The sequence below is a fragment of the Castor canadensis genome, chromosome 1 (assembly GCF_047511655.1).
Source record: "Castor canadensis chromosome 1, mCasCan1.hap1v2, whole genome shotgun sequence".
Lineage (NCBI taxonomy): Eukaryota > Metazoa > Chordata > Mammalia > Rodentia > Castoridae > Castor > Castor canadensis.
In genome coordinates, this window is record NC_133386.1 from 99,709,318 (window position 1) to 99,726,772 (window position 17,455).

Sequence of the window (17,455 nt, forward strand, 5' to 3'; positions counted from 1 at the left end):
TTACACCAAGATTTCAGTAGATAATATCCAAGGGAAATTCTTTGTGGTTTTACTTTTTATTTATATATGAGATAACAAAAAGCAGTAAAACAGCTGCTGTCCACACACTGACTACATAATGATCTTGGCATTACATGTGAAGCACCATGTAATTTACCATCCCAACACAAACACTGTTGAAAGGGGAAGAGCACTATCAATCATTAATCTATAAAGTTATTTTAAGCAACACTGGGCACAGGCCAATTTAAATAGCACAGGACAGAGTTTTCAGATTTACTAAGGTTTTATTCTTCTGTCTTTTAGAGGAATTATTGAAGGAAAATAACATATAATTTCATTTTAGGTAACTATTGCATAGGCATTTGATAGAGGACACAACACAGCTTCTTGCCCAATAATACATACAAGTATTGCTCTCCTGTAAAATAGATATACAATAAAGATTTCATGAATGAAGAAACTAGGTGACACTTAGAAGTATTTGCAAAGAAGTTTGAGAAGAATTAGAACTTCATTTCTCTTTCCAAGGCTGGTACTTAGAATACATTGAGACTTCCACTATTGTGCTCCATTAACAATCTGTGACCCTTAGAAAATTGCATTAAATAACTAAGCTTTTCACATCTATAAGTGAAAGGTTTGAATTAATAAACCTTTAACATTTGTGTTGGCTCCAAACACTAGCCATAATATAGATTTATAAGAATAATGACTTAGGTTCAGTATTTCATTAATAATAACAAGTGGAGTGCTTTGACATTGCTCATCTCAACTCATTGACATGTTTATATGATTATCTTAAGTGCCCTTTGAATGCTGAGTAAAGGATACTTGAGAATAGCAACACTTTACTTTGAAACTAATATTATCACAATGATTTATGCTTTTTTACCTGTATGATTTCCTTTTAAATTTATATAAGAATTTATGTAATTTAAAAGAATATTTATGATTATACTATATAACATATAATTATATTAAAATTGGTGTGGTGGTACACGCCTGGAATCCCAGTCACTGGAGTGGAGGACATACAGAGGCAGTGACATCAAACCCATCCTTAGCAAATTTATCGAGCTGCTATCTTGCATTTGCAAGACCATGGGTTCAATTCCCATTACTGCAAAAAAACTCCAAAATTCCATCTCATAATCCATATTATTTAAGGTAGTGCCTAGAGAGAAGACCTAAAAAATTATTTAGTGTATAATGATTGAATAAATAAAAGAGTTATTGCAAAGGGTTTTTTGTGTGTGTGTGTGCATGTGTGTGCACACACATTTTATGTACACGCACACACATTTTATACACACACACACACACATAAAATGAAGAAAAAAGTTGAGCTGGACACCCGTGTCTCACATCTGTAATCCTAGCTACTCAGGAGGTAAGAGCTAGGTTGATGCCAGCTCAGGCAAACAGTTCAGGATACCCTGCCTCAACAGAAAAAGCTGGGTGCATGTTGTGTGCCTATCACCCCAGATACTGTGGGAAACTTAAATAGGAAGATTGTAATCTAGACCAGGCTGGGCAAAAAGTGAGACTGTATCTCAAAAATAACTAAAGGAAAGGGACTAGAGGCACAGCTCAAGTAAAAGAGCCCCTGTCTAGGAAGCATGAAGTCCTGTGTTTAAATCCAAATACTGCCAAAAAAAAGTAAAGAAATGAAAGAAGGAAGAAAGGAAGGAAGGATGGAAAGAAGGAAGGAAGGAAGGAAGGAAGGAAGGAAGGAAGGAAGGAAGGAAGAAAGAAAGAAAGAAAGAAAGAAAGAAAAAAGAAAAGAAAGAAAGAAGGAATTGAAATCACATGCCTCTCTTAATTCCAGAAAAATAGTATTCCTACTTTGTTGATAGGCAACCTGGCTCTCTATATTGAACCAGAAAATATTTCAGACATATCACCTAAATGCAGACTATATGAAACAGTTACATTTAGTTTAAGGAAAAACATCAAAATTGACTAGAAAAATATATTGGATAAGTTGAAATTCCTGTAGAAAGGAATTTGTGTGTACGTTACTAAAGTAAACACTCGAAATTTACAAATACAGTAAAATCTGTAGTTAGAGTTTATCAAATCCCTGAATTTCATCCATGTATTCAAGTGTGTATATATTTTAAAATGCAAAGTATTTTAGCTATAAAAATAATCTAAAGAACACATGGCATTGCCCTTTTGCTTTTTTGGATGAAAAGCTACATTGTGTGACAGTCTGAATTTGAATAATTTGATATATATATATATATACATATATGTAATATATATAATGTACACATATACATGTAATATATATATAATATGCACATATCCTGTCATTGAGCGTCTATAGAGTCCAAGATGTAATGCTATCTTACATAGCAAGTAAGTGGCAAAAAACGTCCATGAGTTTAGATTTGTCACCAAAGTTCTTTTCACACATAATTCTGCACAATAAAAAAAGGATATTTTGCCATAATTGCAGGCTTTCTGTGAGTATAAAGTTAAAGTGCATCCTTCAATCTATTTTTGAATGATTCTTCCAGTGTGTTTAAATAAATAGGTGACAAATACTTAAATATATGAAAGTGAAATGCATGGCTCATTGAGTTTTCATTTTTGTATGTTTCAGATGCAGCTGTTCTTTTGGATACCTTGGGAGACTGGAATGTGTGCCAGTGTTGATTATTCCTTTAGGAAATCAGAGTGCATCCGTGCATTCTGTCTGCCTGGCCCACTTGCCCAACTGTAACTGCCTGTCTTCAAAGTTATGAATGAACATTCATGCAACAGAAACAGAAGATTGCAGATCTTCACCCTGAAAAGCTGTGAAAGCAATATACATTTAAGTGAACATTTCTTCTGGAGTATGTCTTCGAATTTATCGGAAAGTATTTCCTGAGAAATCAAATTCTCCAGTGGGTAATTTCACTAACACATTTATTTGAAGTATTTCAAATGTGTCTAATGATTAGCATTGTAGTCGGTTTTCTCATTTGTAAGGTAAAAATGTCTTCACTTGAATAATGGAGTTGTTCTTTGGGCATTTCATTGCTGACTCACAGCCTTGCTCATTCAAATGAGACTGATAAGGTCAGGTTGAACCACTGAGAATGCTATGTCATATATCAGCAGTCTGAGGAACAAAATAGGAGCCAAAACCTCCTAATAATTTTGCATAAACACTTTCAGCCCTGCAGTTCAACCACCCTCTTGGCTGCACAGTCACAGGGACTGCCAATTTTCTATACTTTAAGTGTAAAACTTTGTTTTCAGAATTGGCTAGATAATTTTCATAAGTTAAAAAAAAGTAAGATCACATAAATACTATATTCCCTGTATGTATTAGAGGACAAGACTAGGTGGTAATGAGTCAGCTTTTAAGATAAAAATTTAAAAAATTCATTTAAATTTATATTACTTTATTTTATGGTTGAAATAAAATGATTTGTCTGAAATGAGTGTTACATTGAAGTAATTGTTCATGATTATTTCAAAACCTCATTATATCATTGTCTTATAAAAGACATACAGAGACCACACAGGAAGAAAATAATATTGTCACTTTCAAGTCATGCTAAAAAAATTAAAATGTGCTATCTAGTTTGATATCCAATTTTATTGCACAGACCCAATTCTAAAAGTTATTGGTTTTCCATTTTAAAATGGAAAATATTTTTCTATTTGGTGTTTAAAGTAACGTACTGAAGGTTTTGGAGGCAATGCAGGCAATGGAAAAAGATAAGCTGCCCAATCGGGTAGGAGTATATTTGGAACAGAGACACAGTCCTCCAGGTTAACTTTCTCAAAGTTGAAAATATATTTCAGTGAACAATTTCTGGTAAGTTTGCTAAAAAGTTGGTCTTACTGCACCATGTTGAAAAATGGCATAATGTCCTAGCATTTTTAAAAATATAGAAGTTTGTCATTGAAAATATATATATGTACATATATGTTTTTAAAACATGAACTATCTTCTAAAAAACAGTAATGTTAAAGTTAAGCACTAATTATATTTAAAATAGAAAAAAGAATAAGTTTAACTCTTCCTAATGCCATTACTAAGAGAAGACGTCAATTGGTGTTTGATATATAATATATTGTATCAATATATTTATATGCTTATTCCCACACATATAACCAATGTGTCATCCATCATTTTCTGAATCAAGACTATATTAGCTGCATGTTATATAATCATTGAATGTTGATTATATGTGCACTGTTCATATAACTACACTATATACACACGCACATTATGAAGATTATTTTCCTTTTATTATTTAAACTAAATGTAGCATAAGCTTTGCAAGCTAATATTAACAGCAAGACTTATGTCTTCCATAAGGTCTGTCTCTTTTTATTGGATTGTAAAGAACCCTTGTTTTCCTGTACTCAAAATGTACACTCTTACAGTTAAAGTCTTCATAAAGAGATGTTAAGGAACTAATAGTCTAAATTCTCCCAAGGATACAAGGAAAGCAGAATATTTGGATGCAGTTTAAAAGCAATAGCTCTCTTCATCTCACTTTACTTGTGCCCCTCTGATTTCTCCTGCTCTTTCAGTTTTACGTCCCTTCATGTGGATTTTTCCTCTCTATTTGATGTCTTCTTCCTGTTTTCCCTCTCCTTCATCTCATCTTCTCTTCCTTTCTCACTCTCCACTTAATTTCCACAAGCTCTGCTTTTAATCCACTAATTTCTATCACTCCAACTCAAGTGTTTCCTACAAAAATATGTTAAAAAAATTTTTACATATTTCTGTACCCTTCCAAGAAGGTTTGGTCATTTTTATTCTGATCCCTATCATCTTTAAGAGGGAATTTAGCCTTACAATCATATTTCCAAGTTAAAGGCTTTGTATCTGTAGCCCAGAAGTCCTCAGTCTTTTTGGGAATGGCCTGGGACAGTTATTGAAACCCTACATTTGGAGGTTCTTATTCAGTAGTTCCAGGGCCCAGCAGGCCTGGATGGTGCTGGTCTCTGAAGAGCTTTGAAAAAACTGTGTTAACTCCATTGAATAATACTGATGGGAAGGACTTGTGTGGATGCAAAGATGTGAACCTCACCTTTGACTGTGAACTACAATTCATCACAGTGTGAGCAACCATACAGTACTACCATCTTTTCAGGAAACCAACCAAGCTCAGGAGAAAGGAGCTGGTGTCTCTGTATGGTAAGACTGTGAACCTGGGTAGATTTTATGTGATTTAAATCTGATTCCAATGCTGTTACCTGTATTTCCCAAAGATTGTAAACTCTGGGAATAATTCAAATGGATTCTTTTCAGAATATAACCTTTTGCAGTTCTCATGTTATCCATATCTATGATATTTTGGTGATGAATTCAAAATTTGATTGTTTTCAGTTACTTTTTCCCTTGTCATTTTCACATGTTCAATTCTGTGCTTTTAAAAAATTCTTTATGGTCAAAATAAGAGTTTTTAGTTATAGGCTAAATTCTTAGTAATCTTTGTCTTTATTTCAAATATTCTGGGTTTCCTCTCTCTTTGACTTGAGTAACTCTATTCTCCTCTTCTTGTAGTAACTGGGGGTGTCTGGAAAGTTTTAGTGTTTTAGCAGTTTGAGGATCCAAGTTGATGTAGAAAATGAAATCCACACTTTCCCTATTGGAAATGGGCTTTAGCAAAGCCTCATTGAAATAGTTTCTCCTTTTCATCTGATTTCCATGATGTTCCTACTCTAAAGCAAGTTCCTTTCCTACGACAGCCTTATATGTCCTAAATTTGACTTCAAGGCAGTACAGTTCTCTATTTTTTCAAATCCCAGTCAGAAATCTTTCTTCTTTATGCCACATTGATAATACAAAACTTTTCAAATCCCAGACATCAACATTTTTCCACAGAATCCATATCTGTTAATTTCTATTCCTATAAAATCCAGTAAGAAGTTTCAGCCAAGTTTAAGCTTCATAGGACAACAGATCCTATTTCCCTTGTCAGTTATCATGTCTAATTTTCACTGTTCTATTATATTAGTTTATCATGCCAAGTTCATAATATGATGATCCTCAAACCCCTTGTTGATAACACATTTAATTCTGTTCGGAATAACAGTTTATTGGTGTCCAAAGGAAGCCTCACCATCCCTAATTGTTTTTGTCTAAACCTAAAACTGTCAGGAGGCAAATGATTATGAATAACTCTCCCCTAATCAAGTCATTAATATTATATTTCCTTCTTCCTTAAATCAGCCTATGAGGCCCTGAGGTCAGGCAAGAAGGTGGTGCAAAGAGAGACTCATAGCTCCATTTATCTTTTCTACCATGCTCAGGAAAAAAAGGCCTCTAGTTTACCAGAGCAGTCACTGGAGTGGTCACAATCCTCCATCTTCTCCTATCCACTTAAGGATCAGATGGCTTTTTGCTAGGTGCATGCACTGTTAGCTAGAATTCACTTGTGTGTATGGAATTAAACAAACCTACATTCTTCTATGACGTCACAGATTTTTTTTATAAAACATAAGGTTATAGAATAATGTACTTTGTATTCTGATCACTTAACATACACAGAAATACTAATCCAGATTTTTATCTGTAATTGGCACTATTTCTATATGATGTATGTATGAGACTAGGGAGCAGTCATTATCTGATATCTATACTTACAGTTTTCTCCAAATTTCACTATGACAGTATATTTCTCTTCTAAAAAATACTTGGTGGGTTTTTTTGCTGTATTATTTTCTTTCTTTCTTTCTTTTTTTTATTTATTTACTGAAGTTTATTTACTGAGGTTACTCTTTAAATCCTTGATTTCATTTCTGAGGCTGGCTAACCTCGCTCAGAATGATGTTCTCCAGTTTCATCCACTCACTTGCAAAAGATAAGATTTCATTCTTCTTCATGGCTGAGTAAAATTCCATTGTGTACAAGTACCACATTTTCTTGGTCCATTCATCAGTAGTGGGACATCTTGGTTGAATCCATAACTTGGCTATGGTGAATAGTATTACAGTAAACATGGATGTGCAGGTGCCAAATTTCAAGAATTTTTAAAACACTTGTCTTTCAGAGGAGTAGATTAAGTTTAGTGAAATATTTAACAGTGAGAAACATCTTGAAAATGGTAATTTCTGTTACATCAGATGACATGGAGGAGAGAAGTTTCTTCAACTCATTCAGAACCAAAACATGTCCAGAAAACATTGTAACCATCAATAAATATATACATCTTAAAACTGTTTTCTTTGTAAGGCATTTCACTGTTTTCTTTTAATTAGAGAGAGGATACTTTTGCCGTAAGAACATTATAGAAGAAATGCAAATTAACCAGATGTTCTGATGTGCTACACACTAATCAAAGCATCTTGCTTCATGAACAATTTGCAATCAGGTATTATTAAGTATGCTCTAATAAAATTATTTATTATCTGTTCATACAGGAATTCAGCTACCTACAATGTACTTATGCTTACCCATGGGTATTACTTAGCTTGTTACAAGGAATGAAACATAAGATGGTGTTAGAAATTAATTACTTTTTTAAAACCTCTTACTTATTTTCTTGATATATTCATCAGTAGTGGGGCATATTGGTTATTTCCATAACTTGGCTGTTGTGAATAGCGCTGCAATAAACCTAGGTGTGCCTTTGGAGTAACCGGTGTCACATTCCTTTGGGTATAACCCCAGGAGTGGGATTGCTGGATCATATGACAGATCTATGTTTAGATTTTTAAGAAGCCTCCAAATTTTTTCCAGAGTGGTTACACTAGCTTACATTCCCACCAGGAGTGTATGGGGGTTCCCCACATCCTCTCCAACACCTGTTGTTCGTGGTGTTCTTGATGATGGCTCTTCTAACAGTGATGAGGTAGAATCTTAGTGTGGTTTTCTTTTTTGGCTAGAGATGGTGAGCATTTTTTCATGTGTTTTTTTGCCATTTGAATTTCTTCTTTTGAGAAAATTCTGCTTAGTTCAGTTGCCCATTTCTTAATTGGTTCATTGATTTTAGGAGAGTTTAGTTTCTTAACTTCCCTGTATATTCTAGTTATCAGTCCTTTGTCTGATGTATAGCTGGCAAATATTTTCTCCCACTCTGTGGGTGGTCTCTTCAGTTTAAAGACCATTTTTTCTGTTGTGCAGAAGCTTTTTTATTTTATAAAGTCCCATTTGTTCAATCTTTCTCTTAGTTGGTGAGCTGCGGGGTTTTATTGAGGAAGTCCTTGCCTATACCTATTACTTCCAGAGAGTTTCCTGCTCCTTCCTGTACTAACTTCAGAGTTTTGGGTCTGATAGTAAGGTCCTTGATCCATTTTGAATTGATACTAGTACAGTGTGGTAAACATGGATCTAGTTTCAGTTTCTTGCAGATGGATAACCACTTTCCCATCAACTTTTGTTAAAGAGGCTGTCTTTTTTCCATTGTACACTTTTGGCACCTTTGTCAAAAATAAGGTGGGCATAGCCGTACTATGGATTCATATCCAGGTCCTCTATTCTGTTCCACTGTTCCTCGTGACTGTTTTTGTTGCAGTACCATGCTGTTTTTAATGCTATTGCTTTGTAATGTAGTTTGAAGTTGGGTATTGTGATACTTCCAGCGTTGCTCTTTTTGCTGAGTATTACAATGGAATTTTACCTGCCATGAAGAAGAATGAAAGCTTATCGTTTGCAAGTAAATGAATGGAACTGGAGAACATCATTCTGAGCAAGGTTAGCCAGCCTCAGAAGACCAATAATTCCATGTTCTCCCTCATATGTGGACTTTAGATCTAGGAAGATACAACAATGTGGTTGGACTTGGGTCAAATGTCAAGGGAAGAGCACAAATGGGAGGTATGGGGATAGGTAGAAAACCCAAAACATGAAAGTGTTTAATGTCCCCACTCCAGAGGAACTAATACAGAAACCTTAAAGCAACAGAGGTCAATATTGGAAGAATATCAGGAACTAGTGTAAAGATCAGTTGGAGATTAATCAATTTGGGTTATAACAAATTTGTACATGGAAGCAATGCTAGGATTCTCTCTCTATAGCTATCCTTAACTCAACTGGCAAAAATGTTTTGTCTTTCTTACTTATTATGCTTATTTCCTCTCTTCAACAAAATTAGAGATAAGGGCAGAACAGGTTCTGCCTGGAAGCAAGGGAGTGTGTGTGGGGGAGGTGGGGGCATGGGGCAGGGGAGAGAAATGACCCAAACAATGTATGCACATGTGAATAAATATATAATAAAAAATATATTACTTATTTATTTAAAATCTTTTACTAGTAAATGCTATAAGCAGAATTGTATTTGGATATCAGGCAAAATCATGTTGGATATTTTTAAAGAATATCAATAGATTCTTGATAAGATAGTGATAATAGACATTAACTTATTATTTTAAATAGAATTGTCAACATATGTGGCACAAAATAGTTTTCAAAGTGTTATTATTAATAGACTTGCTTACATTTTTTATAAACTCCAAGAAAGCATACTATCTTTATTAATTTTGTAATTACAGATAGATAAAACATATTATTGAAAACAAAATGGCAAAAGCCAGAATTTCCACATTAGCTATTTGTAGCAGAATGAAAACATGATATTTGGATAGAATTCTTTTGGGCAAAGGGGACTTCCATTGCCTGGAAGTCACACTCCTTCATGAAGTTGTTGCTGCAGTTGAGGGCTTCATGAACACAGAAGTAGACAGAGTCCACATCCACAAGGGAGACATACTGTGGTTGAGATACCTTCCTGTACCTCTACGAGCAATGATGCATTAAACAGACATTTTAATGATTAGCCTACCAAATTAAGATCTTGTCACTAAATTTTAATACTGGACAAGGAAATGGCAAGAATATAATGATGAAAATAATCTACTTTTGTCAGTAGTTAGCATTGTTTTAAGATTATCATTACATAAATTAATCCAGTATAAACAGCCACTACTTATATTGCCCATGAAATGTACAAATTAAAGGTAGAAAATATCATAATAATGAAGCTGAAAACTACACTATTTTTTGTTGGATGTTAAAGAAAATAATTATTTTCCTATTATAAAGTACATATACTGTGAAAAATTAGAAAAAAATGAGACAAAATACAAATAAACAGCAATATGAAATAGGAAAAATAGACTTAAATATTAATGCAACAGAATGAATATTAATCATTAAAAGACTAAGAGAACTACAAAATTCAATATGATATGAGAAATAATATGGAACATTTTTGACACATGTAATGAAAATTTACATGTTAATAGCTGCTATTAACAAATACATGAGACAATGAACTGCTAACACTGATAATATTATTGAAAGAAAACAAAATATATATTAAAGAGTAGCCAAAGTTAAACTATAAAACCAAATTTAACTTATGTGAAAGAAATAGAAGTATCATTTGAAAGTTTGAAATTTACATGAATGAATCCAATTGAATATCATGAGCTTAAAATATTTTCAAAAATAAAAATAAATGTTACTACCGAATCACTTTTGGCCCTTCAAATTTAAATGCCAAAAAGATCAGCTAGAATGAAATCTATGTATTCTTTTGTTTTTTATTTATTTATTCATTTATTCATATGTGCATACATTGTTTGGGCCATTTCTTCCCCATGCCCCCCATCCCCTCTCTCTTCTCCCAGCCCCCTCACTTCCAGGCAGAACCTGTTGTGCTCTTTTCTCCAGTTTTGTTGAAGAGAAGACAAAAGCAATAATAAGAAAGACACAGTGTTTTTATTAGTTGAGATAAGGATAGCTATACAGAGAGATTCCTAGCATTGCTTCCATGTACAACTTATTACAACCCAAATTTATTCAACTCTACCTGACCTTTTCTCTAGTTCCTGATCCCTTCCCATATTGACCTCTGTCACTTTAAGGTTTTTCTCCTCTGCAGTGGGGACATCAAACACTTTAATGTTTTGGGTTTCCTACCTATCTCCATACCTCCCGTATGTGCTGTCCCCTTAGCATGTAACCCAAGTCCAAAAACATTACTGTATTTGTCCTAGATCTAAAGTCCACATATGAGGGAGAACATAAGATTTTTGATCTTCTGAGGCTGGCTAACCTTGCTCAGAATGATGTTCGCCAGTGCCATTCATTTACTTGCAAATGATAAGATTTCATTCTTCTTCATTGGTTAGTAAAACTCCATTGTGTGTAAGTGCCATACTTTCTTAATCCATTTGTCAGTAGTGGGGCATCTTGGCTGTTTCCATAACTTGACTATTGAGAATAGTGCTGCAATAAAAATGGGTTTGCAGGTGTCTCTGGAGTTACCTATGTTGCATTTGTTTGGGTATATCCCAGGAGTGGGATTACTGGATCATATGACAGAACTATGTTTAGATTTTTAAGAAGCCTCCATATTTTTTTCCAGAGTGGTTGCACTAGTTTGCATTCCCACCAGCAGTATATGAGGGTTCTTTTTTCCCCACATCCTCGCCAACACCTGTTATTGGTAGTGTTTTTGATGATGGATATTCTAAAAGGGGTGAGGTAGAATCTTAGTATGGTTTTGATTTGCATTTCCTTTGTGGGTAGAGATGGTGAGCATTTTTTCATGTGTTCTTTGGCCATTTGAATTTCTTCTTTTGAGAAAGCTCTGTTTAGTTCAATTGCCCATTTCTTTATTGGTTATCAGTCCTTTGTCTGACGTATAGCTGGCAAATATTTTCTCCCACTCTGTGGGCCCAGTATCTTCAGTTTAGAGACCATTTCGTTTGTTGTGCAGCAACTTTTTAATTTTATGAAGATCTCCTGTGCTCATGGATTGGTAGAATCAACATAGTAAAAATGGCTATACTACCAAAAGCAATCTACATGTCTAATGCAATTCCCATCAAAATCCCAATAACATTCATCACAGAAATTGAAAAATCTACCCTGAAATCTTTGTATTTTTAACAGTAAAATTGATTACCAATTAATGTTGAGGCATATATTTTGACACATATGAATACAGGTTAAAAATGTGGTCTGTAAACAATTTATCTTTTTAATTGATTAAGAAAAAGAAAATTAATACTGTAGTAAGTAGTTGGAACTACAATCTATTAACAGAGAATGATTTTTTAAATTGTGCATTTTATTGAATCATGTCCAATAATACATGAAGTACTAAAATGACAAAGTTAGTGTGATGTTCACATATGTATGTGTCTACTTTTCTGCATATGCTACATACCAATTTTTGTATTCATCAACTTTTTATTACTTAACTCAAAGTAGGAGTAGTTAAACCAAATGTTGGAGTAATCTGGGTTTGGAACTCATGGCCGAACACTTGTGAAGCAGGTGTTCTACTGCTTGAGGCATGCCTCCAGCCCTTTCTTCTCTGCTTATTTTGGAGATTAGTTCTATCTTATTCCCAGGCTGGCCTGAACCAGATCCTACCATATCTCAGCCTCCCAAATAGTCAGGGTAAGAGATATGAGCCACTAGCACCTGACTATATGTGAAACTTTTAACTGTGGTTCTGTATGTGACTGTTCTGGGAGGTCGATATTACATTTATGTTCTTTAAATGAACAATTTACCTTGTCATACTGAAAAATTTATCCATTGTTTTTGGAAATGATTTAGTGAGTTGCAAATGATTAATTGTCTATATTCCTTTAGGTATTTAAAAAAATTTTCCTTTGCAAGAGGTACATTCCTTTACTGAAAACTATAATATATATCTTAAATTATGAATGTTGATATGTTTGCCTTAAGTTTGACTATTTTGATGTTATGGAACGTACATTATATTTTTGGCATCTGGGTCTTCATTTAATTTTTAAATTAAATGTACTAAGTTTAATGTTTGAATGTTTTTGCCATTGATATTGGTATTAGCAGGAAGAACACTTATATTTTGCATCTTGTGACTTATTGAGTATCTGTCTGAAGAGAAACATTTTAATTTTCTTCCCCAATGTAATATGTCTTAACCATTCTTGAGTTAGGACAAATTATAAAATTCCTAAGTATCAAAGTTATAAAATAGTTACAAAAGCAATATATACACTTATATAAACTACTTATTTCATAGCTTTATACTATTCAGATCTTTAGAACATGTCATTTTAAAACTGACAGTTGTAACAGAGACATAAGAAAACCTACAGCCAATTTATTAGATTTTTAGTTTCCTTTTTCCAAGTATTCATCATGTACTGTTTATCTATTACTTTGGCAATATCCCAAATCAGAAATATACTACTAACCATCTATGCAGCATTGAACATGTATCTGTTTGTACAAAAGGTATAAGATAAATCAAAATGATATCTGAATTACACATTCCCAATTCTGCTGAGTAAAATAATTTCCATTATCAAGTTAGTTTATCTTTTCCAACCAACAGTTCTTACTATCATTATAATAAGTTCCCTATATTCATTTACTTGTAGACAACTGTAAAATATCAATATACAGCATATGTAGTGGCATAAGCTCAAACCCTTTATGAGGAATAGCAGGGATTTATATTATACTTCATTTGCAGAGTAGTTAAAAGAATTTAAGAGATTGAAAACTATCAATATTAAGAGACCAAAAAGTGTACAAAAACAATATCAAAACTATACTGCTGAGTATAAACACATTCTACCTGTAAAAGAAATGGCATTTTGGTAAATAAACTAAATTGCATGAAACCTACAAAGGAATGCGATAGGTTAAAAAACCTATTCAGACAACATCATTTAACTGTCTAAATAAGATCAAGAATCAGTAGTATAAAACTGCTATTAAATTCATTCATAAGAAATCTCCCAAATTAAGAGTAATAAAGTATTAATAAACCAAAACATTGTGCCTGTAGTTTAATATTGCAGCCTGGAGATATGTTTATGGAAAGCCATTGTCAGTGAAAAATTTTGTTAATATACATGACATCAGTTATTGGTATTAAAGTTATATTATCCCATTCAACCCCAGATATTTTGTAATATTCACAGTATTTATAAAACAAAATTTGGTTGCATTACCCAAGTCCAAGCTTTCTGTTGTTTAATCATTTGTTTAATAATTTAAGACTATACACAAGGGCATACTTAAAAATTTGATTAGGTGTAATCAACTTTGTTTTATTTTGACATTTATTATTTTTTCTACTTTAAGTCATCTGAGACGGTATTTTCTTTTATTAAAATTTAATATCATTCTGCTATTCACAGAAGAGTTGGAAATTTTAACAGACAAATGGATTAAATATTTTATTCACTTAAAATTACATGAAGTTTGAAATACCATATTGTAGGTAAATAGTAGGATTATATTCTGGGAATGGAGTTATCTCTCAAAAATCTTAAGGTACCTGTTAGGTCTGATGTCAGCATTCACAAGAAGTACCCAATGCCATTTGCTGTCAGTCCACACCTGTCCTTTATAATATGTTACCACCTGGAAGTACACAACTCTCTCTGGTGCTGTGTGAGATCATCAAATCCTGAGCTCTTTTTAGTTAAGATTTCAAATAAAATACTGGCATATGCAAGAATGACTACACATTCAAATGTACATTTATGTGATCTTTCAAAAATATGCAGCTGCAAGCATTCACAGAGTTATATTAAGATTGATCTTTCTAAAGTACAAGTAAATAACACATGGCCCATGTGAAGGACGCTATTTCCAACTTTGACAACTTCATTTCTAAGTCTGACTCCCAGTGGCAAGGCAAAAACTTTAATTACTCCACAATTAGAAATACGTAATTGCTGAGTTACCAAAGGAGTTTATTTTATCTTAGTTTGACTAAAAGAAAATGCATCTGAGGTATTCAATTAAATAACATTTACTTTAAATATTGCTGGTTCTTTTTACAAATATTCTTTCTAACATAAATGAATGAATATCAAATAAATTTAATTAAAATTTAAAAAAATCTTTAAATTAGTTTCATTTAGTTTTTTTTAAATAAAAGAAAGATAGTAGACATAAGATTCTGAATATTTCAAACATTAATTTATCCTATACCCAAAAATAACTTGTAAATAACACCTTACTAATGAAATATCAAGTTAATCAATATTGTGATGCATTTTACAATAACACAAGGGGATTATAATTTCATATCATAGGAATGTGAATTGTTACTTATTCCAAAGACCTAGTTTTAAGCATGAATAACAAAAAATAATGAAATCATATAAAAATAACACAACTATTCATCAAAAAGTACATAGCAAAGTCTCATAGTCATAGATGTTTATGACACAACTTTTATAAAGTTAGTAGATTGCTACAGCTGCACGCTAGCATTCCATTTGAAATGTCAGGTTGCTTGAAAGATATCTTCCGTAAAACAGTAACTGAAGTCTCTACTTGATAAATCTGGGAAATATATATCTTTCATAAACATCCAAGTTACAATAAACGCTAGACATTTTCTAACTTTAGATGTTGATTTTTTTCATAAACTTGTCTCCTCACCATAGCTGTGCAGTACAGGGATGGGGTGTGACATGTATGACAGATGGAAGGAGGGGCTTACTGAGGGACTTTTTTTTGATTAGTGAATTTTGTGGGTTTTTTTTTTTGGGGTGGTATTGGGGTGGAACTCAGGGGTTCACACCCATGAAGTGGGTGCTTTACCACTTGAGACACAACTGCAGTCCATTTTGCTGTGGTTATTTTGGAGATCCGGTCTTGGGAATATTTTGCTGGTGCTGATCCTTCTGCTCTCAGCCTCCCAAGTAGCTAGGATCACAGGCATGAGCCACCTCCACCCAGCTAATTAATGAGTTTTGTTTGTGGACTGGAAGACTATGAACATGAAAATATCTAATTCTTTTTCAAAGCTGTGAACAATCCATCTGTTTTAAATTCATCTATTTTAAAGTAGCTCATTTTTACCTTCAAAACCATGAGTTTCCTAGTAAAATTATTTCTTTAGTTATTATAAAATGAAAGTGAAGAATCTAATGACACATTTTCATTATTTTTCATATGTAAATGTGCAGATTCTTTCATGTTTACTATGAATCACTAGTAGATGTTTGTTTCTATTGGTATTTGTTTCCAAATTACAACTTATTGGCTATTCATTGAATGTTTACTGTATAGAAAGGATTTACACTTTAGGAAATATTCAATTCATCTTTTATTAATGTAAAAGCCTTATTTCACTAACCAGTATCTTATGCACAATAAGATACAAATATCTATTTTATGTATATTTGTACATATGTATTTGTGTATGCAATTATGTCTATTTAACACTAGCTTAAGACTAATATTATGCCCTACTCATGAAGGGGGTAACAGTTTGAGGAGAAACTCACTTTGCCTTTTTTCAAGAATTCGATAGAGCTGTAAAAGTATTCCATATTTTGTAGAAAGCAAAAATGCTGTTTAACTGTTTTGATTTCATGATTTAGGTGTTTAGATTATGATATACTTTCCCTGGATTTGAATTTTGAACAATCCATGACAGTCATTAAGGTTGATTGTTAAAAATGAATAGCCCTTTATTTCATTTAGATAAACTATGATGTATCAGGGCAAGGTGAAGTTCTGTTGGCCAACACTGGATAGGTATTTGTGTGAGTCTCTGGTACCTATTCTATTATGGCTAAATATCTAATTATTTGTGAAGACAGGTATTCTAAATGGAGGTGGGCTTTAGTTTTGCCATTGGCAAGAAATGTTCTCACAGTATTCTTTAATTTTCCTAACACAATGTAAACATTATCTTTAAGGGGACACTTACTATAATAAAGAAAATCTTGAAAGGAAACTATATTACTAAATACTCTAGAAAAATATTACATGAATGAATCATATTTTACCCCATGGTAAAACACTGGAACTTTGATAGTGTTGCCTGGGAAAATACTTATGGGTTGTCTCAGGTCATTGACATATGATTTATTAAGATTTATTAAAAAATATAGATTTATTAAGTTTTCCTTCAAATAAAGCATTTCAAATAAATTACAGCAGAAGTATAATTTTAATTCTGCCATCTGTGTAACTCTTGTTCTCTGTTCTCAGTACCACCTTCTTTCACTGTTGGTCATAATGACTTTAAGATATTTTTATACTAGTTTCTACTTCCTTGCTTTCATTTAATTTTAAATAACACACTTCTCTTTGCCTATTTCTTTTTTGGGGGGACTTTTCTTGATTGTAAATAAGGTATTTGTGACTTTTGAAATATAAAAAACATATTTTAATTTATCCAATGTTCATAAAAATTATCAAGAAAAAACTTTGATCCCTCACACATTAATTATGCTGTAAATTTGTTAGACTCTTATTAAAAATGAGCTTTGTTTAGTAACTTTTCTGAAATGTTCAAAGCCTATCAAAGGAGATTATTACTTCATCATATTCATTGAAAAGTCTATTTTAAAGTGTATTAGTGCTTTATCATTTCTTAAACATTGGTTTTGATAACAAATGCTTTACATTTATGTGGACAACAGTCTCAGTATTTATTTCTAGCTCCTTACACTGTTTAAAATTTTCTCTCATCTGAAATTGGCATTATTTTTATATTTGCTT

At 32.8% G+C, this 17,455-nt stretch overlaps 1 long non-coding RNA gene across 5 annotated transcripts in view; it reads left to right on the top strand.

The window, feature by feature from the left end:
• LOC141424973 (uncharacterized) overlaps window positions 1–17,455 on the top strand; it is a 53,988-nt gene that overhangs the window by 3,712 nt on the left and 32,821 nt on the right. For 3 of the 5 annotated variants that reach the window (XR_012449960.1, XR_012449958.1, XR_012449966.1), the window contains 2 exons: window positions 2,615–2,900; window positions 7,225–7,337. This is a non-coding gene — a long non-coding RNA (uncharacterized lncRNA). The remainder of the gene's footprint in view (window positions 1–2,614; window positions 2,901–7,224; window positions 7,338–17,455) is intronic. The other 2 variants (XR_012449959.1, XR_012449967.1) reach the window with 1 other exon arrangement.